Source organism: Protopterus annectens, chromosome 8.part0 (genome assembly GCF_019279795.1).
Source record: "Protopterus annectens isolate FY-2018-M chromosome 8.part0, PAN1.0, whole genome shotgun sequence".
In the NCBI taxonomy this organism is placed as follows: domain Eukaryota; kingdom Metazoa; phylum Chordata; order Ceratodontiformes; family Protopteridae; genus Protopterus; species Protopterus annectens.
This window is the reverse complement of record NC_056741.1, coordinates 1,683,795,516-1,683,822,107: the sequence shown is the minus strand read 5'-3', so window position 1 is coordinate 1,683,822,107 and position 26,592 is coordinate 1,683,795,516.

Genomic DNA, 26,592 nt, shown 5'->3' with positions numbered 1-26,592 from the left:
CCTTGTTACAGGGCTGGACCTTTCTAGTATCGGTTGCACGCAATAAGATCTGTGCTTATGTACATGTTATGCAAATGTATAGTGACCCATGTTACAGTGCTGGACCTCTCTAGTATCATTTACAAGCAATAAGAGCTGAGCATGTGTACATGTTTTGCAAGTGTGCATTGACCATTTTACATGGCTGGACGTTTCTGGTATCGTTTGCAAGCAATAACAGCTGTGCATGTGTATATGTTATGCAAATGTGTAATGACCCTTGTTACAGGACTGGACCTCTCTAGTATCGTTTGCAAGCAATAACAGCTGTGCATGTGTACATGCTTTGCATATATGTAGTTACCCTTGTTACAGGGCTAGACCTCTCTAGTATCGTTTTCAAGTAATTAGACCTGTGCATGTGTACATGTTATGCAAATGTGTAGTGACCCTTGTTACAGGGCTGGACCTCTCTTGTATCGTTTGCAAGCAATAACACCTCTGCATGAATACATCTTATGCAAATGTGTAGTGACCCTTGTTACAGGGCTGGACCTCCCTAGTATCATTTGCAAGGAATAAGAGCTGTGCATGTGCACATGTTATGCAAATGTGTAGTGACCCTTGTTACAGGGTTGGACCACTCTAGTACTGTTTGCAAACAATAACAGCTGTGCATCTATACATGTTATGGAAATGTGTAGTGACCCTTGTTACAGGGCTGGACCTCTCTAGTATAATTTGTAAGCAATAAGAGCTATTTATGTGTACATTTTTTATTTTATTTTATTTTACATTTGTTGACCGGGCTAGTCCAAATGGATATATGTCCGTTTTCTGTAGAGGCCCGGGGAGAAAAGCTCCATAAGTTATACACTTTTACAAAAAGGCATAAATGGTTACATAAGAAACATAGCAAGTGAAACAGTTAATATAAACAGATAAAAAATTAAATTGGCATAAAAGGTTACATGACATCATAGCAAGTTAACCAGATAATATAAAAAAGATAATTTTTTTTTTTTTTTTTTTTTTTTTAACAAGGGTAATGGTTTTTAGTTAACAAGGGTAATGGTAGAGAGAAGAGTTAGCATTAGTCTGGATTAGTGCAGGAGCAAAGCCAGTGTTTATTGAGATAAATTTTTAGTTGATATTTGAAAAGTTGGAAAGAGGTTAAAGAAGTGATATCAGAGGGTAGTTTATTCCATGTTTTTCCAACTGAGCTGGAGAATAAACTGACACCTGCATTATTGTTAGGTTTGGTAATATTAATCAGAAGTTTATTTGAGGAAAGTAGTTGTTTCAGGTTGTTGTATGGAGAAATAAGGCTAGAAAGTATTGGTGTGTTGGTTGGCTGATATAGAATCTTTTAAGCAATTAAGATCTGTTGAAGTACAAATTGGTTAGGAAGTTCAATCCACCCTAGTTCTTTTAGGTTCAAGCAGTGATGAGTTCTAAAAGGAGATCCAACAGCCAATCGAGCTATGTTATGATAGGATGTTTCTAGTTTCTTCATGTTGTTTTTGGAAAGATTAGTGTAAATGGGGGAAGCATAGAGAAGAGTGGAGATTAGGTGAGATCTAGCAATGGTGGACCTTGCTGTGGGTGTTAGGAAAGGTTTGATTCTGTAAAGGGATCCTATTTTTTATTAACTAATTTTATGGTGTTATTGATGTGAGAGTCAAAGTTGAGGTTATTATCAATAGTTATTCCTAATAGTTTTGTGGTCAAGTCAGGAGAGATGAGTATTCCGTCAGTGGACATAAGAGTAAAGTAAGGTGGAGTAGATTTACGAGTAGGTGAAAAAAGTAATAGTTTGGTTTTCTAGGGGTTAAGGAGTAGAAAACGGTAAGAGAACCATTGTTCTACAGCACTAAAAGCTTTTTGAGTAAGTGACTGGAGTTCTGTTTGAGAGTTAGCAGTACAGATTATAGTTGAGTCATCTGCATATTGTATACAGGTAGTATATGGGATAGCAGATTGAAGGTCATTAATAAAGATTGAAAATAGCAAAGGGCCTAGGATAGAGCCTTGAGGTATGCCTAGGGAGATAGGTAGAAGATTAGAAAGTGAGTTTTTCCAAAGTACTGTCTGCTGACGATTTTCTAGGTAAGATGCAAACCAGGACAAGGTAAGATGATCAAGAGCCAGAGATTGTAGGATATGTAGTAAAAGTTTATGATTCACCATATCAAAAGCTTTGGATAGGTCGATGAAGACAGAGGAAGATAGATAGTTTTTGTTACGGTTAATGTTAATGGCGTTAGGGAAGGAGAGTAAAGCAGTAGTTGTACTGTGTGAGGGTCTGAAACCATGCTGACTGTTAGAAAGTAGGTTGTTGTTGAGAAGGTGATTTAGTATTTGTTTGTGAATACATTTTTCCATGATTTTTGCGATTGGTGAGAGGAGAGCTATTGGACGAAAGTTAGAGAAATCATTAGAGTTTCCCCCTTTATGTAGTGGGATCATATGAGATATTTTCCAGATAGAGGGGAAGATTCCTTCCTTTATAGATGTATTAATCAGGATGGAAATAGGGTAGGCTAAGGATTTGGCACCTATCTGTAACAATTCTGCAGGCAGTTTGTCTGCAGAGGGAGTGGTAGGTTTTACCTTTAGGAGCAATGATGTGATAAAGGAGGTAGAGACTGGTTGTAAGTGGAGGGTAGGAGGTGGATTTGATGTGGATAGAAGAAGATTAGAGGTATCAGGAGATAGATGACTAGCAAGTGTTTGGATAGTATTCGTGAAGAACGAGTTGAAATCATTTGCTGTTTGTTTAGGGTTCTCTGGGTTAGAGTCCTGGGGATTAGGTGTAATGGAGTGACCTGGAGACAGAAGATTATTAATACTGGCCCAGAATTTTTTAGGTTCCTTATTAGTGATATTCTGCAGCTGATGGTAAAAGTTTTTTTTGTCTTTCAGGATAGCTCTTTTAGTGCTGTTTCTAAGCTCTCTCAAGTTTTGGCGATCAGTTTGAATTTTAGTGGCGCGCCATTTAGACCATGATTTATTTCTAATAATGATTTTATGCCTAGTATTATTAGTTAGCCAGGGTGCTACTTTTGATTTGGTTCTGATGGTACGAATTGGGGCATGTTGGTCTAGAATAGATAAGAATGTAGAGTTAAAGTATTCTACTGCTTCATTAAGGGGAAGATATTTCAATGAGGACCAATTACAATATTTTAGATCAGCTAGAAAATGTTCTGAGTTAAAAGTATTTTTTGTTCTTAGTGTTCTAAGTGTGGCAGGTAAGGTTAGGTTGATTTTGTGTCTAATGACATAAGTTAAAGAATGGTCGCTTAGATCATCTGGAAGGGTACCGGACTGGTAGGTTTGTTGGGGGGGCATTAATCAGAATCCAGTCTAGGATAGATTCATGGTTGTTGGATTTATCAGTTCTGGTTGGACATTTAATGAGTTGAGAGAAGCCGTATAGGTTTATGTGGGATGTAGGGTTTATACTATTAAAAGAATTCCAATCAATGTTAAAGTCACCTAGAACTAGTGTTTCTTGGGGGAGGTTGTTTGACAGCAAGCTAAGGATGCATTCTAAAGTGTTAGTGTTATTTCCTGGGGGGAGATATACACAAATTATGTTAATAGCTTTATTAGGGTTGATTTGAAGTTTTGAGCTGATTACTTCTGCATTATTGTCATGAGTAAGGTTAAGATTTATTATACTAATTTGTAGTTGTGCTTTGTACAGAATTGCTACTCCACCTCCCTTTTTGGTTTTACGGTCCAGTATAAAGATATTATACCCGGGAGGGGTAATTTCATTATCCTTAATGGTAGGTTTTAGCCAAGTTTCTGATAAACATAAGATATCAAAATGGTGAACATCTAAAAGGGCATGGAGTTGAGAGATTTTGTTACAAATTCTACGTATATTAAGATGAGCTATGGTGAGAGAGTTGGTATAAGTGTTTGATGATATAGGAGAAGTTTTGTCTTGTTTAATGTAACTATTAGTGTTTGTGCTATTTGGGCCAAGGTTAGGGTGAATGTCCCCATCCAATAGTGATTGGAGCAATAAGAAATATTGGAGCGTACATGTTATGCAAATGTGTAGTGACCCTTGTTACAGGGCTGGACCGCTCTAGTAATTTTTGCAAGCAATAACAGATGTGCATGTGTACATGTTATGCAAATGTATTGTGACCCTTGTTACAGGACTGGACTTCTCTAGTATCGTTTCCAAGCAATAAGAAATGTGCATGTGTACATGTTATGCAAATGTGTTGTTACTCTTTTTACAGGGTTGGACCTCTCTAGTGTCATTTGCAAGCAATAAGAGCTGTGAATGTGTACATGTTATGCAAATATGTAGTGACCCTTGTTACAGGGCTGGACATCTCTATTATCATTTGCAAGCAATAACAGCTGTGCATGTGTGCATGTTATGCAAATGTGTATTGACCCTTGTTACAGGGCTGGACCACTCTAGTATCGTTTGCAAGCAATAACAGCTCTGCATAAGTACATGTTATACAAATGTGTAGTGAACCTTGTTACAGGGCTGGACCTCTCTAGTGTAGTTTGCGAGCAATAGGAGCTGTGCATGTATACATGTTATGAAAATGTGTAGTGACCCTCGTCACAGGGCTGTACCTCTCTAGTATCGTTTGCAAGCAGTGACAGCTGTGCATGTGTACAATTTATGCAAATGTGTAGTGTCCCTTTTTAGAGGGCTAGACCTTTCTAGTATCATTTGCAGGCAATAACAGCTGTGCATGTGTACATCCTATGCAAATGTGTGATTACCCTTGTTACAGGGCTGGACCTCTCTAGTATTTCTTGCAAGCAATAACAGCTGTGCATGAGTACATGTTATGCAAATGTGTAGTGACCCTTGTTACATGGCTGGACCTTTCTAGTATTTTTTTGCAAGGAATAAGATCTGTGCTTGTGAACATATTATGCAAATGTATAGTGACCCTTGTTACAGGCTGGACCTCTCTAGTATAATTTGCAAGAAATAAGAGCTGTGCATGTGTTCATGTTATGCAAATGTGTAGTGACCCTTGTTATATGGCTGGACGTCTCTCTGGTATCGTTTGCAAGCAATAACAGATGTGCATGTGTACATGTTATGCAAATGTGTAATGACCCTTTTTACAGGGCTAGACCTCTCTAGTATCATTTGCAAGCAATAAGAGCTGTGCATGTGTATATGTTATGCAAATGTGTAGTGACCCTTGTTACAGGACTGGATCTCTTTAGTATCGTTTGCAAGCAATAAGAGCTGTGCATGTGTTCACGTTATGCAAATGTGTAGTGACCCTTGTTACAGGGCTGGACCTCTCTAGTATCATTTTAAGGCAAAAACAGCTGTGCATGTGTACATGTTATGCAAATGCGTAGTGACCCTTGTTACAGGGCTGGACCTCTCTAGTATCGTTTGCAAGCAATAAGAGCTGTGCACATGTACATGTTATGCAAATGTGTAGTGACCATTGTTATATGGCTGGAAGTCAATCTGGTATCATTTCCAAGCAATAACAGCTGTACATGTGTACATGTTATGCAAATGTGTAATGACCCTTGTTACAGGGCTGGACTGCTGTATTATCATTTGCAAGCAATAAGAGCTGTGCATGTGTACATGTTTTCCATATGTGTAGTGACCCTTCTTTCAGGGCTAGACCTCTCTAGTTTCATTTGCAAGCAATAAAAGCTGTGCATGTGTAAATGTTATGCAAATGGGTAGTGACCCTTGCTACAGGGCTGGACCTCTCTACTATCGTTTGCAAGCAATAAGAGCTGTGCATGTGTACATGCTATGCAAATGTGTAGTGACCCTTGTTACAGGGCTGGACCTCTCTAGTATTGTTTGCAAGCAATATGAGCTGTGCATGTGTACATGTTATGCAAATGTGTAGTGACCCTTGTTACAGGGTTGGACCTCTCTAGTATCATTTGCAAGCAATAGAAGCTGTACATGTGTACATGTTATGCAAATGTGTAGTGCACCTTGTTACAGGGCTGGACCTCTCTAGTATGGTTTGCGAGCAATACTAGCTGTGCACGTATACATGTTATGCAAATGTGTAGTGACCCTTGTTACAGGGCTGTACCTCTCTAGTATCGTTTGCAAACAATGACAGCTGTGCATGTGTACAAGTTATGCAAATGTGTAGTGTCCCTTTTTACAGGGCTGGACCTCTCTAGTATCATTTGCAAGCAATAACAGCTGTGCATGTGTACATCCTATGCAAATGTGTGGTTACCCTTGTTACAGGGCTGGACCTTTCTAGTATCATTTGCAACTAATAAAAGCCGTGCATGTGTACATGTTATGCAAATGTGTAGTAGACCTTGTTACAGGGCTGGACCTTTCTAGTATCGTATGCAAGGAATAATAGCTGTGCTTGTGTTCATGTTATGCAAATGTGTAATGACCCTTGTTACAGGGCTAGACCTCTCTAGTATCGTTTGCAAGCAATAAGAGCTGTGCATGTGTACATGTTATGCAAATGTGTAGTGACCCTTGTTACAAGACTGGACCTCTCTAGTATAGTTTGCAAGAAATAAGAGCTGTGCATGTGTACATGTTATGCAAATGTGTAGTGACTCTTGTTATATGGCTGGACGTCTCTCTGGTATCGTTTGCAAGCAATAACAGCTGTGCATGTGTACATGTTATGCAAATGTGTAATGACCCTTGTTACAGGGCTAGACCTCTCTAGTATCGTTTGCAAGCAATAAGAGCTGTGCATGTGTACATGTTATGCAAATGTGTAGTGACCCTTGTTACAAGACTGGACCTCTCTAGTATAGTTTGCAAGCAATAAGAGCTATGCACGTGTACATGTTTTGCAAATGTGTAGTGACCCTTGTTACAGGGCTGGACCTCTCTAGTATCGTTTGCAAGCAATACGAGCTGTGCATGTGTCAATGTTATGCAAATGTAAAGTGACGCTTGTTACAGGGCTGTACCTCTCAAGTATTGTTTGCAAGCATTAACAGGTGTGCATGTGTACATGTTATGCAAATGTGTCATGACTCTTGTACAGGGCTGGACCTCTCTTGTATCATTTGCAAGCAATAACAGCTGTGCATGTGTGCATGTTATGCAAATGTGTATTGACCCTTGTTACAGGGCTGGACCACTCTAGTATCGTTTGCAAGCAATAACAGCTCTGCATAAGTACATGTTATACAAATGTGTAGTGAACCTTGTTACAGTGCTGGACCTCTCTAGTGTAGTTTGCGAGCAATAGGAGCTGTGCATGTATACATGTTATGCAAATGTGTAGTGACCCTCGTCACAGGGCTGTACCTCTCTAGTATCGTTTGCAAGCAGTGACAGCTGTGCATGTGTACAATTTATGCAAATGTGTAGTGTCCCTTTTTAGAGGGCTGGACCTTTCTAGTATCATTTGCAAGCAATAACAGCTGTGCATGTGTGCATGTTATGCAAATGTGTCGTGGCCCTTGTTACAGGGCTGGACCTCTCTAGTATCGTTTGCAAGCAATAAGAGCTGTGCATGAGTAGATGTATGCAAATGTGTAGTGACTCTTGTTACAGGGCTGGACCTCTCTAGTATCGTTTGCAAGCAATAACACGTGTTTGTGTACATGTTATGCAAATGTGTAGTGACCCTTGTTACAGGGTTGGACCTCTGTAGTATTGTTTGCAAGCAATCACAGTTCTGCATGTGTACATATTTTGCAAATATGTAGTTACCCTTTTTACTGGGCTGGTCCTCTTTAGTATCATTTGCAAGCAATAACAGCTGTGCATGTGTACATGTTATGCAAATGTGCAGTGACCCTAGTTATAGGGCTGGACCTCTGTAGTATCGTTTGCAAGCAATAAATGCTGTGCATGTGTACATGTTTTCAAATATGTAGTGACCCTTGTAAAAGGGCTGGACCTCTCTAGTATCGCTTGCAAGCAATAACAGCTCTGCATGCGTACATTGGTTCAAAGGCTCATAGGGTCATACTAGGCTATCTGCCCTAGGGCATTTATAAGCCTAGCCAGAGTGTGTTTGGCTTTCGCCACCCATTTTAAATTAATTTTGCTATGCCTTTTTTTTAGGTTAGTATACTGTACCTCTGTCTAACAGTGACACAGAAGTGATAGCCGGGGTAAACCTATGATCTCCCATCCACTCATCAAGATTCCTCTTGAAGAGAGTCAATGTGAGACTCTGCCTAACCTGGACTGGGATTTTATTCCAGAGTGAAGGGAGCCTCTGGGTTATGAATCTGTCCCTCCAGCATGTCCAATTTATTTCAGTGCTGAGGTTCAAGTCTCTCGAGCGCGTAGCTCGATGGGATTTGGATTTTCTGAGGTGCAGCATGTCCATTAATTCCGGGTTGGACATGGCTTTGTACGTCAGGCACAGATCGCCTCTGAGCATGCGGTATGCCACTGAGTAGAGCTGGAGTTTCTTTAACCGGGCAGCATATGGCATCTGTTTGAGCCCTTTGATCCTCTTGGTGAGGTACTTTTGGGGTCTTTCCAGTTTCTGCAAGTGTCTGGTAATGTACATCCCAAAAGGGGCATTGTACTCAATTATGGGCCTGATGAGGGATGAGTAAAGAGGCATAATGACCTCCCCTGATCTAGATGTGAATCCCTTCATGATTAGGTGGGCTATATAAAATGTTTTTCTAACCACTTTGGCCACGTGGTTGTCAAATGAGAGATTGCTATCAACTTGGGTCCCCAGGTCCCTAATGACTTCTTCTGTACTTAATGGATTACCACCTATGTGGTAATTTGTGGGCACTTTGTTTTTGCCAAAGGGGTTGACTATACACTTTTTGGCATTTAGCTTGAGGCCATGGCTCTGTACCAGTTGTCTGTTTCCATGAGGCCCTTTTGTAGGATGCTTGTGTCGGCTGGAGAGTTGATTATGGTGCCCAGTTTGCAGTCATCTGCAAACTTGATCAGCCACAGTCCTTCCGTGTTAGCCTGTACCACCGAGAAATATATACCGAACAAGAGAGGTCCCAGGACTGAGCCTTGTGGGATGCCAATTGTAACTGGTTTGGAGTCTGACATGGCTCCAGCAATTCTAACCATGTGGGTTCTGTCCTTGAGCCAGTTTGCAACCCATCTAGTGACATAGGGGTTTATATTTAAGCTGGTGAGCCCATCTATAATGCCCGAGTGGGGTATTGTATCGAAGGCCTTTGCGAGGTCCAGGTAGGCTGTGTGGACCACCTTCCCCTCATCAATGGCCTTGGTGACTGTTTCAAAGAAATTGACCAGGTTTAAGAGGCAGGATCTGCCCTTAACAAAGCCAAACTGGGTAGGATCCAGTGTCTGTAGGTCCCCAATATCTTTATTTATGGGATCCATGATGATCCTTTCCATAGCTTTGCAGACCAAGCTAGTCAGGCTTATGGGGCGATAGTTTCCAGGATCCGTTGAGGCACCACCTTTGTGGAGAGGGACCACTTTTGCTGTATGCCACTCTTTGGGTACATATCCTGTAGTAAGGCTAAGATTGAACAGTAGTTTTATGTTTGGGTTTAGCTCTTCTTGGAGTTCATGTAGGACGCAGCCCAGGACACCATCTGGTCCCATTGATGCTGTTTTTTTTGCTTTGGAGAGGGCAGCTCTTACCTGAGCATCTGAGATGTCAGGGGGTCAGCACTCTGCTGGGATATATATTTGCCCTTTTGGTGGGGAGTGGGGAGAAGTTTGCACTGAACCTGTCAGCTAGGATGTTGGCAATGTCTGTGGGCTCGGTGTATTTTTTTGTCATTTTGGACTAATTCTGAGCATATCTGGGAATTCCCACCCAGGTTCCTAACATAACTAAAGAAAGCCTTGTGATTATCCTTAGTGTCCTGTGCAATTTTTCTCTCGAAGCTGGCCTTAGACGATTTTATGAGTGCCTTTAGTTTTTTGCTAATACTGATCAGAGAGGCCTTTCCTTTTTGGGATTTTGCTCTATCATGTAGTAGCTTCCTCCTTCTATTTTATAGTTTGTTTATGGCTGGGGTCCACCAGACAGGACGTCTGCCTTTGGAGGATTGGGTCTTGGTTTTATTTGGGATTGCATGATCCATGCAATGATGAAGGTGTTCATAGAATGCGTTTATAAAGGATTCTGCTGTCTGGAACGTATTTTCCACAGGCCCGGGGGCTTTGAAGGATTCTGCCTCGGTTTTGAGGCATGTGAAATTTGCTTTAGAGAAGTTTTTCACTGTGGTCTTGTGGGCAGGGGGTGGGGTCGGGATGTGAATATCCAGTGAGATTAGTTTAGGGTCTGATCTTACCAGTGAGGGATACACTTCTGGTCTGGAGCATAGTGTCCCCATGTTGGTGATGGTCAGGTCCAGGATGTTTTCCCCTCTTGTGGGAGTGGTAACAAGTTGTTCCATAGCATTTGAGTTTATAAATTCTAGCAACCTTTGGGCTAGGGTGTTAGAACTAGAGTAATGCTCCCAGTCTATGTTTGGGTAGTTGAAGTCGCCCAATATAATGGTGTTTGGAGAGACCTTCATATTTTCCAGTATTCTCAGGAAGGCCGAGTGGGGTTCCTGTGTTTGGGAGAGTGGTCTGTAGCAGGCTATAAACTGGAAGGAAGTTTTACCCACTGTTAGTTGCACATGGATAGTCTCTGATGCTTCGTGCTGTGCCACCAACCTGCAGGTGTGGGTAACTTTGACGAATATTGATACTCCCCCTCCTTTTGTGGTTCGGTCCAAGTTTTGGGGCCGAAAAGCATGGTATGAGGTATAACCTGGTAGTGCTGGGGTGCTCTCGGGAGCCTTGAACCAGGTTTCTGTTACTGCACAGATATCAATGTTCTCCATGCTAAGGAGAGTTTCAAGTGCGTGCATCTTCAGGTTTAGACTTCTAGCATTGAGTAGCATTACTCTTAGTTTCTTATCCCTTGTGATACCTATGGAGGGGGGGGTTGTCTTTTGAGCCTTGCCTAAAAAAGGCACTATGGGGGTAGCAAGAGCCTTTGCCAATATCCAAAACCCCAGGGGTGACAGGTGCAAGCCATCCCTAGCGAAGCATCGTGGCTTGTCGAGCATGTCATCCAAGGCTGACAGGCATTGGATCCCCTTTGAATAACACCAATACTTAAGCCAGTTGTTGAAATTGATCATCTTGTCTTCATATTGTGGCATCATTCTTGGTGTTATGCAAATGTGTAGTGACCCTTGTTACAGGGCTGGACCCCTCTAGTATCATTTGCAAGCAATAACAGCTGTGCAGGTGTACATGTTATGCAAATGTGTAGTGACCCTTGTTACAGGGCTGGTCCTCTCTAGTATTATTTGCATGCAATAACAGCTATGCATGTTTACATGTAATGTAAATGTGTAGTGACACTTGTTACAGGGCTGGACCTCTCCAATATGGTTTGCAAGCAAAAACAGCTCTGCATGTGTACATGTTATGCAAATGTGTAGTGACTCTTGTATCTCTAGTATCGTTTTCAAGCAATAACAGCTGTGCATGTGTACATGTTATGCAAATATGTATTGACCCTTGTTACAGGGCTGGACCTCTCTAATATAATTTGCAAGCACTAACAGCTGGGCATGTGTACATGTTATGCAAATGTGTAGTGACCCTTGTTACAGGACTGGGCCAAATGACTATGTGCACATCTACAAAGAGTGGATTTTTATAGTAGAGGCACACTGGTTGAACTATTAGAGTTGGTAGCACAACTTCTCAATGCCAGCTTAACAGCCGCTTGCACATACTGTATGTAAGGTAGTGCACAGTACAGGTAACGAAATAGGCTGCATATCATCTTTACCTCCAGTGTAGCATCTGCAGTAGGAGTGTATGATGTAGGAGACAGCTGCCCATGTGTAATAGCCACTTCATAGGTGATGGCTTACACTATCTGATTATATCCTGATTATGTTGATAGTTGCATCAGGGTCTATTGATACATGACTCTGTTTGGAGAGTGGGTGTCTGTGCCCAACAGTTCTCATGGTTCTGGTGGATATGTGAGTATATACCCAGAGAAGGAAACAGACCTGTTGACACTTGCATCATCTGCAATCAACTAACAGGATGTGATGTGCTTCTAAGAGGAGGATTGCTGCTAAAGGTAGCTACAATGTTTCCGTAATAGCCAGTGTTGTCACGTCCATAACACAGATATTTACATGTGAGCATCATTGTCTAAAACATCTTCATAGTCAATACGTAAACTAACTACAGTACTTGGTACTTGTATTACTGAATGCTCATACAGGCATGTCCACTAGTCAGCTACTGGTGTTTACTAATGTCAGCTTTGTGTATGTGGCCATCATGGGGGAATGTAATCTTTATGCCATGTACAGTGCCATCCCCACCTAACACCATGCACACACATTGTTTGGGATGCAGCTACAGGGGTAAGCTGGAAGACAGCCCAGTCTACAACCATGACTGGCCTGGACAGTCATAAGGTGTAGGTTAAAACATGCATCTCATCAACACAACCAACACATACTCTTACAGAACACAGTAAGGACACCCACATGCACTACCAGAAATCACACACATTCACAGACGCTTCTAAGTATCTGGCCAAACAAGTGACCCTTCCCAAGCTGCAAGAGAAAGACAATGAAATACACAAATTGTATGACATAGTTTGCATAATTGTGCCACACCTCAGAACACGTGGCTGGAAACATGCCCAACAGTACTCATTTGTGAATGCAAACTCTTGCACTATGTTACATACTAACCTATACGAGGGCATACATAATTTCAGCTGAATGTCTGCCATGATTAGCCACATACCCATATACTCAGACCACCTTTTGAACTATACACATGGCTCTGGCATATTCCATGTTGTTGTGCAGGACCTGTGATGCAGTAGCCTGGACTGCATGGAAACACATGTAGGAACTGTCAGGTCTTGTAGCCCATGCAGGTATGTCCCAAGGCCTGGGTAGCATTCTGCCATTGGCTAGAATGATACTGCAGTACAGGGACAAAAGAATTGTATTTTACAATTGTCTAGTGTAGTGGTGCAAGTCAAAGGGTAACCAGTATCTGTCTGCCTGGGATAACATGGTTAACAGACCATGATGCTCTGCCAGACAGGGCCAGCACCTGTCACCCCATGTGTATCTGGATACTGTCTATGGCTCATGCTTCCCCTATAGTGCCTTCATCATGCACAGTTCAAGTAAAGGTCCACTGCTGCTACAGGGACAGCCAAGCAATAAACTGCTGGTCTCACTACACAAGATGTCAGAAACACTATATGGACACACATATGTCAATTCCTAACATGGAGAACATATCTGTGCAGTGGCTGAGACATGTTTCAATGCTCCGGATAGTACACCTGCATGACCATGTTATAACACATACCTCACCTTTTGCCCATTAAGTACACCCCGACGCTAGTTGCACTTGCATAACTTCAGATGCATTATGCTGAGCAACTACCTTTGTACAAAGTGGAATTGAAAATGCACCTTGAGACAGATCACCCACCATGCCATGGATTTCCCAACTGTCATAATGTGCTGTGGTAATGGGGAAGATTAGGTCTGATACAGAACCATAATAATGGCTGATCTCAACTATTCCATTATGAACTGGGAAAACCCCTAATGTACCAACACCTGCACTCAATGCATGTTGGATTCCATCGATCCCAATGACCTGGTTCACAGTAGTCACACAAACAGGGCTAACAGTATGCTACACATAGTCAGTCTCCAATGCAGGTGTTATGTTTCCTAAGAGCAGAGTGGTGACTGTCATGGCACCCATGCAGATGGACAATGCATGTGCAAATGCTGACTCCTACACAAATGAACCTTAAGCAGTCACATACATGCAGTGATTGTGCCATTGAAACAAAACCAGGATTCAACCAAACACAAACAAGAAGGCAAACTGGTGGTACCTTGCTTTAAACTGTACCACAGAAGGTAGTAACTGTTGCAAGAGTGAATACACATGAGTGTAGGTGATCCCTGGTCAGCCTCAGTAAGATGCAGATACACCATATAAGACCACACAAAGCTACTGTGAAAATAATCAGCCACATATTATGAGGCCAAGCACAGAGCATTGTATAGCTGTGTCATTAATCATAATGGCAATGGACAAGACCTGCTGTGCTGCACAGCACTATGGCATGGGAAGGACTACACCTACAGAAATAGCACCTGTTCATCCAGATAGGATCTTGGAGAACCTAAACCCATTTCCACGCTCCCAACACGTACACTTAGTAATATTTCCATGTACACTACATGGCCCCTGTAATAACGACTATGCAGGTACAAGCTGCACTCTCTAAAGCCATACATACAGCTTTCATGGGACCTGTCAACATCCCAGTGTGTATCCTACACAAATGTAAGAACAGTTAGATAACCACATACACGTCATGTTCAATCATAGCTCCATGTCAGGCTGTGTACACACTGAATGGTGCACAGCAACAGTTATCACATCCCACAAAGGGGGAGACACCATTGATAATGGGAAATAGTGCACAACTACCCTGCTGAGTCTAGTCTGTAAGGCCATGAACCACGGTCAACGTATTTGAAGTACTCAGTACAGATGTAGATGACAGTAGAGTTGATTCACACTGCATATCATGACCTTGCCAGGTTGTAGTACACCATCACCCATACTGTATTCCAGCTACACTCAGTACACTAGGTGTATATTCCTATGTCAAAGGAGTGGTTGGCAAATGGACTGCTGGCAGAACCAATACTACAGAAGGTGTCTGTCTAATACATGCAGATCAGACCAGTGCCAGCCACAGTAATACAGGTTCATTCCTGTTACTCCCCCTCTTTATCTATACCACACAGACTAACACAGAAGGCATCAGCCTATTGATGTTTGCAAATGACTAAGAACTAGGAGTAATAGTTGACTCAATGTGCGCTGCGTTCAACATACAGAAGAGCCTTAGCGTATCAGATGTGTGGTGTGTGACGTATGGCCACAATCTAACAGCTAAGTATTGCATTGTCATCCTCTAAGTTACAAACCCTGTACCCATGAACTACCACATAGGCAGCGGTCAACATAATGGCAACTGTATGTATGGGATGCAGCTGAACAGTACTCTTTCCTTTGATAGTTACTTCACCACAACCGACAGGGAGTCATATGTGGGACCCCTAATCATGACAGGGTGCCATCCAGGAGTATAGAGATAAATAGGGTAGAGAAGGGGTCGGTTTTTCACAAAGAACTGATCCAAAGTGTTCTTGGCTGGTTTGTTATTAAAGCCGTTTTTTACCAACTTCGTTGTTCCAGGTCTTGGACCCTTATTTGGCTTCTCCAGAGTGAATTTTCTTTGGTTGTTGGTTTGTGTTTTCGCTCTTCATCTCCTTTGTGGTTCATTGTTAAGCTTGAGATGGCAGAGGTGCCAGGGGTAGAGACTGACAATGAAATTTCTACTAACGAAAGAGGGGAACTGAGGAAAGCTATTGGTTAGCTCTCCCAGTTGGTGGAGCTGTTGACTCCCTTGTGCAATTCCATTATTTCCGCTGTTTCCAGCCAAGCGGGTTTGCCTGTAACTACTGGTACTCAGAATAAAGGTACTTCCACCCGTGTATCTAATCAGACTAATGGTGACGATCCTTTTAAACCCTTTTGGGCTCATCGGACCGTGATTTGGACAATTTTCCTAATTTATTATGCTCCAACTCTTCTGCTGAATGTGAAGCGCAAAACGGACACTCTGCAGTCCCTAAAGAACAATGAGCATCTAGGAATCAAGGTGACTTTTCTCTTAACAGAATTTCTGTTGACTATAGTGAATTTTTGGACAGACAATATAGTTTCAATTTCCCTAAAACTCTTCCTTCACATTCAACGACTATCACACATACTTACAGGGAAAATCTTGCTTTACTATTTTTTTATATGGACAAATACAAAAGGTTAGGTTGTGATTCCACTTTTTTGTCTGAATGCTTAAATAAAAACATAGTTCCTAAAGGCCTACGAGTTTGCAAATACCCAAATAGGGTAGAGGAGGGGTCGGTTTTTCACAAAGAACTGATCCAAAGTGTGCTTGGCTGGTTTGTTATTAAAGCCGTTTTTTACCAACTTTGTTGTTCCAGGTCTTGGACCCTTATTTGGCTTCTCCAGAGCAAATTTTGTTTGAATATAGAGATAATTGCTCAGCCATACTCAACACCCATATGACCCATAATAGATCACATATTTCCTTTAAGGGTTATTTCCCATGTGTAGATAGCCTACACTGCCCTTCCCAATTCCTAGCTGCACTATGTAGCATGCAGCTTACCCTGAATAAAGCCATGTCCAACCCAGAGGTGTTGGACATGCTACACTTCACACATCCTGATCCCAAATAGACACATACTTCATGGACATCCACATTTCTAGTACAAGGATCACAACATGCCTGACAGATCTCTGTCCCATACACTTAACATAATCTTGCCATACTATGCATCCCTGTCCAGCGAAGCTGCACATCGCCCCTCTCTGTGACATGATGTGATGACCGCATGCCAAATATATCAGTAACCCTGTGGATCAGTTCTGTGGCACTGCTTGAACTGGCCACTGAAACTTACCTGTCTGTTGCCTACAGCTAGGTAACCTGTCTGCCTAGGCTCATAAATGGCCCAGGTTATATAGCCTACTAGATCACTATGACATTACATGCTATAGTTGATATCCAACCCTGCAAATATCATCAGGCTTGCTATTGTCCCATGTGTTACACATGTGCAACACAGGCAATACATGGCAGGATGCTACACAGCTGTACAGTGCCATGTAGTTGTATATGGCAAAACACATACATGCTTGCAAGTCTGCAGGGTCACAGGTCATGTTCCTAATGGCTATATATGACTATATATGCAACATACACACAGCATTCAGATCGATTGCATTAATGTGGACACATCCAGGCATGTGCTGATAGGTAAAGACACCAGTACAGGCAAACAGACATGCCCATGTCAAAACAACATCCACATGGAGTATGAGCAGTGTCATCACATGACACACACATATATGGCGATATATAGCGATAACATCACATCACCTGTAAGTGTCAAATGTGTGGGCCTTATACATGTCAGTGGTGTTAGTGTCGTATAGTTTTGCAAAGACTTATTTGTAATCTTAATAAATGTGCTACAATACACATGTATGTTCAGCTGTACGTCTGTACTTCTCTGTGAGTTACTGTGACCTGTCTCCATCATTATGTCTTCCAGGTATGCCACGTAGCAGGCTGCCAGTGTACAGCCGCTTGGAGAATGAGGTCCTCGTCCCATACATCCTCGACAACCATACAACACTCTTCACCCATGTGCCACAGTATGCACAGCAGCGAGATGCCCTGTGGGAGGAACTCTGCAGGAGGGTAAATAATGTTGGCAGTCACAATCGCACCTATCAGCAGGTGTGCCAACACTGCACTGACTTCATAAGACAGACAAAACAGCGTGCTAATGCTATCACCAGGGAACAAGGTGCAACAGGTGGGGGGACACTCACCAAGCCCCCACTCACACATGCTGAGGAGCTACTGGCCAACCTGGGGACACCTGCAGACCTCCATCCACAAGCTTTAGCTGGTATTGTAGAGGTGGGTGTCTCTCAACCACCGAGCCTGGAGTTGCCTGGAAAGTCAGTACTGCACATATAACACAACTATATTTCACATAGTTACATGTGTTACTGTACAATATGTAATGTAGCATCATATGCAAGGCATGTATGCACACATGCCACATACTATACTCTGCTATTCTATGTATGCACAGATGTGCATACTCCATAGTATAGTGTATTGTACTGGCTTATGCGCTAACATGGACATTACACCCTGTAGCTATCACACAGGTGTGGATAATGATCTTACTGCTGTGACACTCCTTTTTAGGTACCTCTGGCGTTTTACAGCAACAGCAGCCTGTGTCAGGTGCGATTGTTATTATTTACCAGGCTTGATAATGCACAGATCATATTAATTGCATGCTATTTGCCATAACACACATACACATAATGTATGGTGGTCATGTTAATAGACACTGGTCAGACCTGCAATGCATACAGTGGTTACCCATGTGAAACAATTGAAGACTATATGAAACACCTACACTAAACCTTACAAACTGCCATTGCCAGATGTGTGAACAACAGTGAATACAATTGTGGAGGTGTGTTTCACTGTAGGGACAGGTACTACATATCAGCATTACACTTGTTGAGAATACAAACAGTACTGTACAGAGAGCATATGTGTACACACACTCTAAATGTGTTGGAGCTGGAGTATGACCGGCCCACAGGATACACCCTTGTGGATTATACCCTTGCTTTCTGACATGTCCATGACATGTAGTGGGATGACTGCAACACTGCTCAACTATCCTGCAAAACATGATGTCTCACATCCCATACATAGCACCCTTTGTCTGCATAACCCTGTCCTCAGTGGACCATATGACATCTATGGGTGTCATACCTCTCAACCTTGGATCATCAAAAATCTGGACAAGGCCCATGAAAAATAGGTACAAATCTGTACGCTGTTTAACATAAAATTTGCATACATAATTATGTAACCCCGCCCACTCCCGTGGAATTGTGGGATACCAACTTTCCTGCAAAATGAAGAACAGACAACCAAAATATGGCACCAGAGTTCTCCCTGCAACCATTCCTATGTCCCATTACCTGGCTATTTTGCCCCATTTACCATAAACATTAGTGTGTGCACACTGATTTACTTGTACAATGATTTGTATTTTATTTTTACACTTTACAGCACAATGCACAAACACCAAATGACATCTGTTAAAGTAATACTGTCTCCCAATGAAAATAGACTTGGCATTAAAACTTCTCTGCCCTTAAAACTCACATTCATTAAAATAGCATTGAAACCTACATCACATCCATATAAAATGCATCATGCCAGTGGTGGATTGAGATTACCTTTGGGTTGTTTTCAAATCAATGGCCCTTTGCTTGCACACAAAACAAGAAACATACACGTGTTCTTTGACACACCTTCCTGACTTAATTATATTCCTTGTATAATACAGCATACATGTTTGACAGAGCATATTTTAAATTTGAAGATTTTTTCAGCAGGCAATGAAACGAAATGCATGAAACAGTAATGACAAAACTGCCCAATTCAGAACATTTCCATCATAAAAGTCTACTTACGCACACACAAATATACATAAAAATAGAATGACAGTAGTATAAGGCATAGACATCTTGCACAGCTTCTTGCACTCATTTTCAATTTACGTTTTTTTTTGGGGGGGGGCAAAAAGGCCAAAAACCAGGGACACGTTTAAACACTGCATATAATTTAGCTAAAGTTGCTAGAATAAAATGCTTTGTTACCACCATGCATTTCACTGCCAAGTCTTTTGAACACATGACTGTGCACTACAGTCAGAACATTGCTACCATTTATTTTCTGAAGAATGTGAAGTCTGAAATTCAAATGCCTGTCATTAATCAATAAATTCAACCTTAAGCAAATTGTCACAAACATCCTGAAATCACAGACTGTATGGGGAACAGAACAAAAAATTCACAAGTGGTGGCTAGGGACTGTAGGCTCTGTTTATCCTATACCCAGTGTACAGGGTTTGAGCCTGAGTACATCTAGCCACCAGATGTATTATAAAGCGGCACATTTTCACACACACACTTTCAGCCTCTATGAGGAACATTCCTCATTTTTGGCAAAAAAAAATCATGTTTCCCGCTCTTCCACATTGACAGGATTTGGCACACATTCTTTAAGAATTGTTTTTACCATATCTGTGGTAAATACTGAACTCTCTCATACTACCTCACTAAAAATACAAGGAAATAGTTAATAATCATGTTGTGAGCTTCCTAATGAAAATGAATCAACAGTGCTCCGAAAGATATGCACTAACAAACCTGTCCAACACTCCCTACATACAAACTCCTCTTGCTGTCGTCCGTTACTCAGAGTATTAGCTACACTCACTAACAGCATGTGCTACACATAGCCACATGTAGGTAATAACACTCGTGGATAAGGAAGACACACTGTGGATGAGATAAACAACCTCCATGACTTGCTAGATAATGTACCCCTCCAGTCATCTCTGATCTCTCACCTTTGCCCACTCGTTTCTGAGAGGCTTGTCTAATGGGGAAACAAATGGCCTCAAGACCTATTGGCTGATAGCTGCTAAGCAAAGAGGGAAAAGGAACCCAGAAAATATGCATAACAATCTAATTTTTAAAGCTGCAGTTAGGAAAGTTAATGAGCAATACATTCTTTTAAGGGGAAAAATGTTAAGTGAAATGTTCTATTAACACCCATTAACATCTATTGTCTGCTACAGAACACTGATTTCCAGAATGCTGGCTCTGAGAAGTAATTTGTCATCTGGAAACAATGACATGACTTCCAGATTTTGACTCATGGGTTTTGCGAAGGTGCTCACACACACACTGAAATTAATATGTACTCTCCAGACAGTTTCATTAACTTCACACACACACACAAACACACACAATCTTACCCTGAGTAGTCGGCTCGGTCGTCCTGCCCTGATTGAAATTCTACTCCTGTTCAACTTCTCGGTCGTCGGTTTGCCTTCCCTGATGTTTCTTGGCTGGTCTGCTGCACTGCAGTTGTGTTCTCTGCCCCTGTTCTTGGTTGTCCTGTCCTGATGCTTCTCAGCTGCGCTGCTTGCATATACTTTCCAAATTCCATCCTGGGCTCGGCTTGCAAATACTACAGTGGCACAAAAAAGTTTCTGCCTGCACAGAAAACGTTTCTTCCCGAATCCCGCCAGCTTGTAATTCAAATCCAGCCAGCCGGAAATGATGATGCGAGCTCCTTGAGCTCAATTCCGACTGGCTGGTAGCCTGACGGTGGTGACGTCATCGCGCACGTGATGACGTCACCTCCGACTGCATGAAATTTTAAAAAAGGTTTAAAAAAGGTAAAATAAATCGGAACTGAAGGGGTGCCACTCGGGAATTGTGGCACCCCTTCATTTGGACCCCAAAACTCGGTAAAAACTGAGTAATTCGGAACGGTTGAGAGGTCTGATGGGTGTATGTCATATGGGATAGTACTGACATGTGAAATAAGATGGCCATCACAACCATTGGACAGAACATGTGTACACATGGCCATGGAGGATGGCCAGAGACATGAAGCAACACACACACACAGTAGAAGTGATGTACATGTGTGTACACCCTGTTGTACATTGGCTCAACACAATACAACTATGGCCTTTTTGTAATGATGATATTGCAGTTGTGAAACACTAAACATCATACAGGCCTGTGCGCAGCTTGTATAGTCATAACATGAAACCACCACATAACATGTCTTGAACATCCTGAGTGTGTCACAACAAGAAAGCCGTCACCTATACAGTATCCAAATACATACATGTGTTACAGAACATATGCATACAACCACATCAGGCCACAGATACAGTACATTCACCTTGCTGGTGTCAGACATCACTGTCATGCCTGCTCCTCATGTGTGTGAGGTACACAGAGGACATGTGGGAAATAGAGTACTGCTAAGTTAGCAATGTGTGGGCATAGTTGCCAGGCATCAGTAATATGGTTGCAGATGTGCAGGGGTGTCATCTGTATACCCTTCTGTGACCTGTGTCACACATTCCACATTAGGGTTTAGTGTGTATACACCTCAGTGACATGGGTCAAATTCCACATTAGATATGTATTGCATGTGAACATGGTCATGGCTATGAGTAGCTCACACTGTATAGCAATTGTGAAGCCATATGATGCCTTGCAATGGCTATGCATATCAGCTCAATGTGCAGTATGTCACTGCATATCCGTAGGGCGGACAGACAACATGCTGAAGGCCCATGTTAGTGTAACACATACCTGCATTGGGACACAATTACCATACTGTAGATTGGAAAGGACATCATTGTGTTACACATGTATGTATGGATGTCATTCAACATGTCAGCAGAAGACATGTCATACTACATGTGATTAGCAAGGTCATACGCCACACAGCAGGCCGGTGTACTGCAAACCTGTGCTGGTCTGTGGAACCATTGCAAAGTAGGGACAGCCATGTCAAACGTGTATACAGCCAAATGCACAATGTCTAGACTCAGCTCAGGGGTAGGCAGAATAATGTTGAATAGACATGCACTGCTTTGGGGGAGATATGCAAGCTAGGGCTCTGGCAAACATAGTATGCAGTCACACATAGGGGCAGTGGCCAACACAAAGTATCAGTAGCAGATGTACAAAGGTCAGTGATGGTCTGTTAACATGTGGTGTATGTTGCACACACCATGGCAGTGTGGTGCAATGGTGCAAAGTCCATGCATTGTGTTGCAGGTATGGGGCATAGGCTACTAACACAAATGGTGCAATACAGGTATGTATGCTAACCACCACTATAATTGTGTAAGGTGCATGCCGTCTGCTATAACACATGCATGCTGTTGTGTGCAACTCAGGGATGAATGATAACTACCACGATAATTGTCTAAGCTGAAGCTATAATTGTCTAAGCTGAATGCCATCTACCATATCAACTGCATGTAGCATGTGTGTCTGTGTGTATGTGTGTCTGTCTGTGTCTGTCTGTGTGTCTGTCTGTGTGTGTGTCTGGTATAACTTGTAATGTACAGTTCATGTCTTCCCCTCACAGGTGTTGATGCAGGTGCATTGCCGTCCTGCAGTCCACCTGATGTTAGTGTCCCCACAGACTCTAGCAGTGATGATGATAGTATGATTGAGGCACAGGCAGGGTTGTCAGGGTCTGAATCTGTACCATTGGTTGCCATTCCACCTGTATCCCCCTCATCCTCGCACACAGTTCCCCTGCTTACACATACCCCATCACCACTGGCCATAGAGGAAGGACAGTTGTCGGGTGGTAGCATGGAACAGAGAAGTGTGGAGACTATGGAAGGTGTGCCTGCATACCATGATCCCAGTCAACTGACTGGTGATGTCCCACACAGGCATGTGCGCGGCACTGCTTGTAGGAGGACCACTGGCCAACATGCCCCTGCGAGATGAAGCACATCAGCTGGAGTCACCAGACGCATGTTTTGGGCTGTAATGGAGGCATAGGCATGTGCTGAATGGCACAACAGAGAAGGTCTGAGGCTTCAGAGGGCTTCTGTCCATTCATTAACTGACAACATCCAGGCACTTGCAAATGCTCACCATCATATTGCAGATGTTTTGCATAGATGATTAGGTGACATGGTGGGAGTCCTTGACCGTGGCATGTCAATCCTCAAGCATGGAATGTCTGTGCTGGAACATCTGGTGGGAGTGACACATCTGGCACATGGACGTAGGTCAGCTACATCACCTGTTGAAAGTCTATGTGAACATGCTACTGCACATGCCTGCTCCCATAGTGGCAGTAGCAGCAGCAGTGCAGCTGGTGCTGTGCAGTCCACATCAGGACACAACAGGCCATATGCACGTGGTTCTGGATGGTCCCAACAGGGACATGATTCCAGTGGACATGTGTCATCAGACAGTACCCAATCTGGACCTTTGCCTGGTAGTGCCTGTGAAACCCCTGGCAGGTGCAGGTCACATGGCTGTGGCTGGACACCATGAACTGTGAAACTTGCCTTCTACAGTCTGCAGCTGTCAATAATACCCCTGTGTAGGCCAGACACATGCCAGACCTGTGTGCATCCATACACACACACACAAGAAACAAATGTAGGGCACCTCAACACACACAAGCATAACATCCACATACGCCCAATGATATCACAGGCCCTAACACACACACACACATGCTGTCATCCAATGGCGCAGCCTAGGCCTCTGGCAAACATTATCACCCCATGCATATGATGATGCCTGTGCCGCATCCCTGTCATCCACACCCTCGGTGCAGGGGCATGCTCATATGGGCTGATGCACAGGGTGAACACACTAGGTAGGGAATTGTAGATTAATTTTGTTGAGTAGTATTGACAGGCAGCAGACATACCATGTATTACTGTATTAGAATGCATTTTTTATGTTTGACAGTATGTATCATGAGTTACAACACTAACAGCATGTTGATCTTGACGTTCTGCCTTCCTCTTTCAGGTGTAGTTGCATGTGTTGGTGATGTCCGTGTTTGTGGTTAGTGTCCCATATGTACATGTTGACTACCCACAGGTCAGTATGACAATACCTGCATGCACTTTGTAGCTTCCAAATCACAGTTATATTCTCCCATGTTTTAATTATGTTTACTGTTCTAATGATCCAAGAGCATGATAGCTGTGTAGCAAGCTACTGTGTTCAGAGCCATCACATCCATAGTGGGTGACATCACAGGTACAGTTACCTGGGGTGGGGAGGAGGTAAAAAAATGGTATGGCGGATGACAAGGGTAAAGGCCAGTGGAAATATTGGGTTCTCATTGGGAAGCAGTAATACCCACTGCCATGACAGCATGCAAACACAGACACAGACACACACTCAGGGTTTCACAGACACAGTAACACACACACACACACACACACACACATTGGATTTCACAAAGATATACACCTACATACAGACACATTACACGTGTGAGGTTCAAAAACCTGCCTATGCCTTTCTTTCTACACTTCACTCTGTACTGGTGTCAATAACAGTATTCAGGAGAGTGAAAACATGTGGGATGTATTCCCAATCATATGTGACATATATGGACACCCACACGTGCCAGTATTGTGAATCAAACACCTGACTATCTCATTATAGATATTACAGAAGTACAGCACTATCACATTTGCTACAAAGCTTACTGACTCTTTCCTTTGTCAACTGTGCTGATATATGCACAATATATGCAAAGGGGAGGTATTACTGCTACAGGTGTCATGAGGTTTGCCTTCAGTGTCACCCTTACTGCATTCTACATTGTCTGTCTTCCACTTCAATTAACAAAACCTGACCTTAGCAGTTACACAAGTTATTGTAGGAATGGTTGTAAAACACCAGTGAGCTGTCCTCAGTAATCATTCATCTGCAAAAAAGCCCCATCACTTAGTAGTCATGTCCAAACATCTGTCCATACCTCATGTACGGCTTACTGTACTTTGATCATATCACCATATACAGTTGGCAATGTTGAGGCTGTATTGCAACAGCATGATGTACTAAGACAACAGTCACCTTCAGACATCAGACACTGCACACACATGGAATCTACACAAACATCAGTACATGTACACATATGCGGTCTACATCAGTAAGTGCACTAGCAGGTCAAGAGGATACATTCCACACCTTCCCCACTCCATGTGTGAAACATAGCCGAGCATTACACCATAATGGATGTTGTATTCATGTACTGGTAGGACATCACCACCTTCACCGAGTAGCCAAGTGTACATATATGACAACAGCACACATCAGCGAGACACACACAGCATTATTCCATGTCATACTCTTACAAACTGTTACTTGACAGTGCCATGGTGAAGCCAAGGCACTATAATAGTCAATAGTGAGCACATCATATTTGCCACACACACCTCATGTTTACTAGAAGAGTGCCAGCAATGTGCTCTGTTAGAGCTAGGCAGTACACTCATTCAAGCGTGTGCGAGGTCTGTCGCTTATAAACATCTCACCCCAGCACGTACTGGCTAATGTGGTACTAAGGCTAATGTCCAGACAGCACACAGCATGCATGGCTTGCAATTCTTGACATGGGGTATATGTAAGAGCTATGGCCACACATGGCTGTACATGTCATGAACATATCACCTGTGACTACTCAGGAACATACAGAGCAGAGCTAGATTTCCCTGAGTCTGTCAATACAGGCCTTGTGTAGGTCCTATGATCCTGTTATTTGGGAATGTTTGTAGGCATTGCATTAGGTGGACATGTCTAATGACATACATGCCACATGGGGTGTTGTATGATATGATAGGTGTCATGGGTGACCAGTAGAGAGGGAATATTACCTCTGTTAACATAGATATCAAACCTTATGTACTGTTAGCATGTTATCTGCCATGTGTATGTGTGTAATGACTGTAGCCACCTGTATGTAGAAAGGATAACGGAAGCTATGGTAATGTCATTTATGCTGTATGAGTGTGGGATGTACATATCCAGGGCAGGTACAGTTAGGTCATATCCAACCATGAGGGTGTTGTTTACTGGTGTACAGCAACATTCGACTGTGTTAATGCTGACAACATCCGAGGGACCCTGGTATGTGTACAACTGAGCTAGTTACAAACAGTGGTATTATTGCATTGCATAACACATTATGCAGCTGTGTCTGTACATGGGTACTTTGCACAGCTGATGTAGGCCTAAGCACAGTCCACCAATTGAGGGTTATCGGGTGGTCTATCATAGTATGTCATACCACATATGGATGTGTGTTGGTCATCTGGGGACAAGGTGGTGGATGTCTATAAGGATACAACCTAGAATGCAGCATTTGCCACTGTCACCTGTACCTGACTCATCTGTCATCATCGGTCAGAGTAGTCATCTTTACATGTGAGTAGCCTTTACGAACATGTGGACACCACCACCTGGAATGGTCCATACCACTTTTATGGCCCACATGTCTGGATCTGAGTTATATGGTGGTAGTGCAACTGTGCACG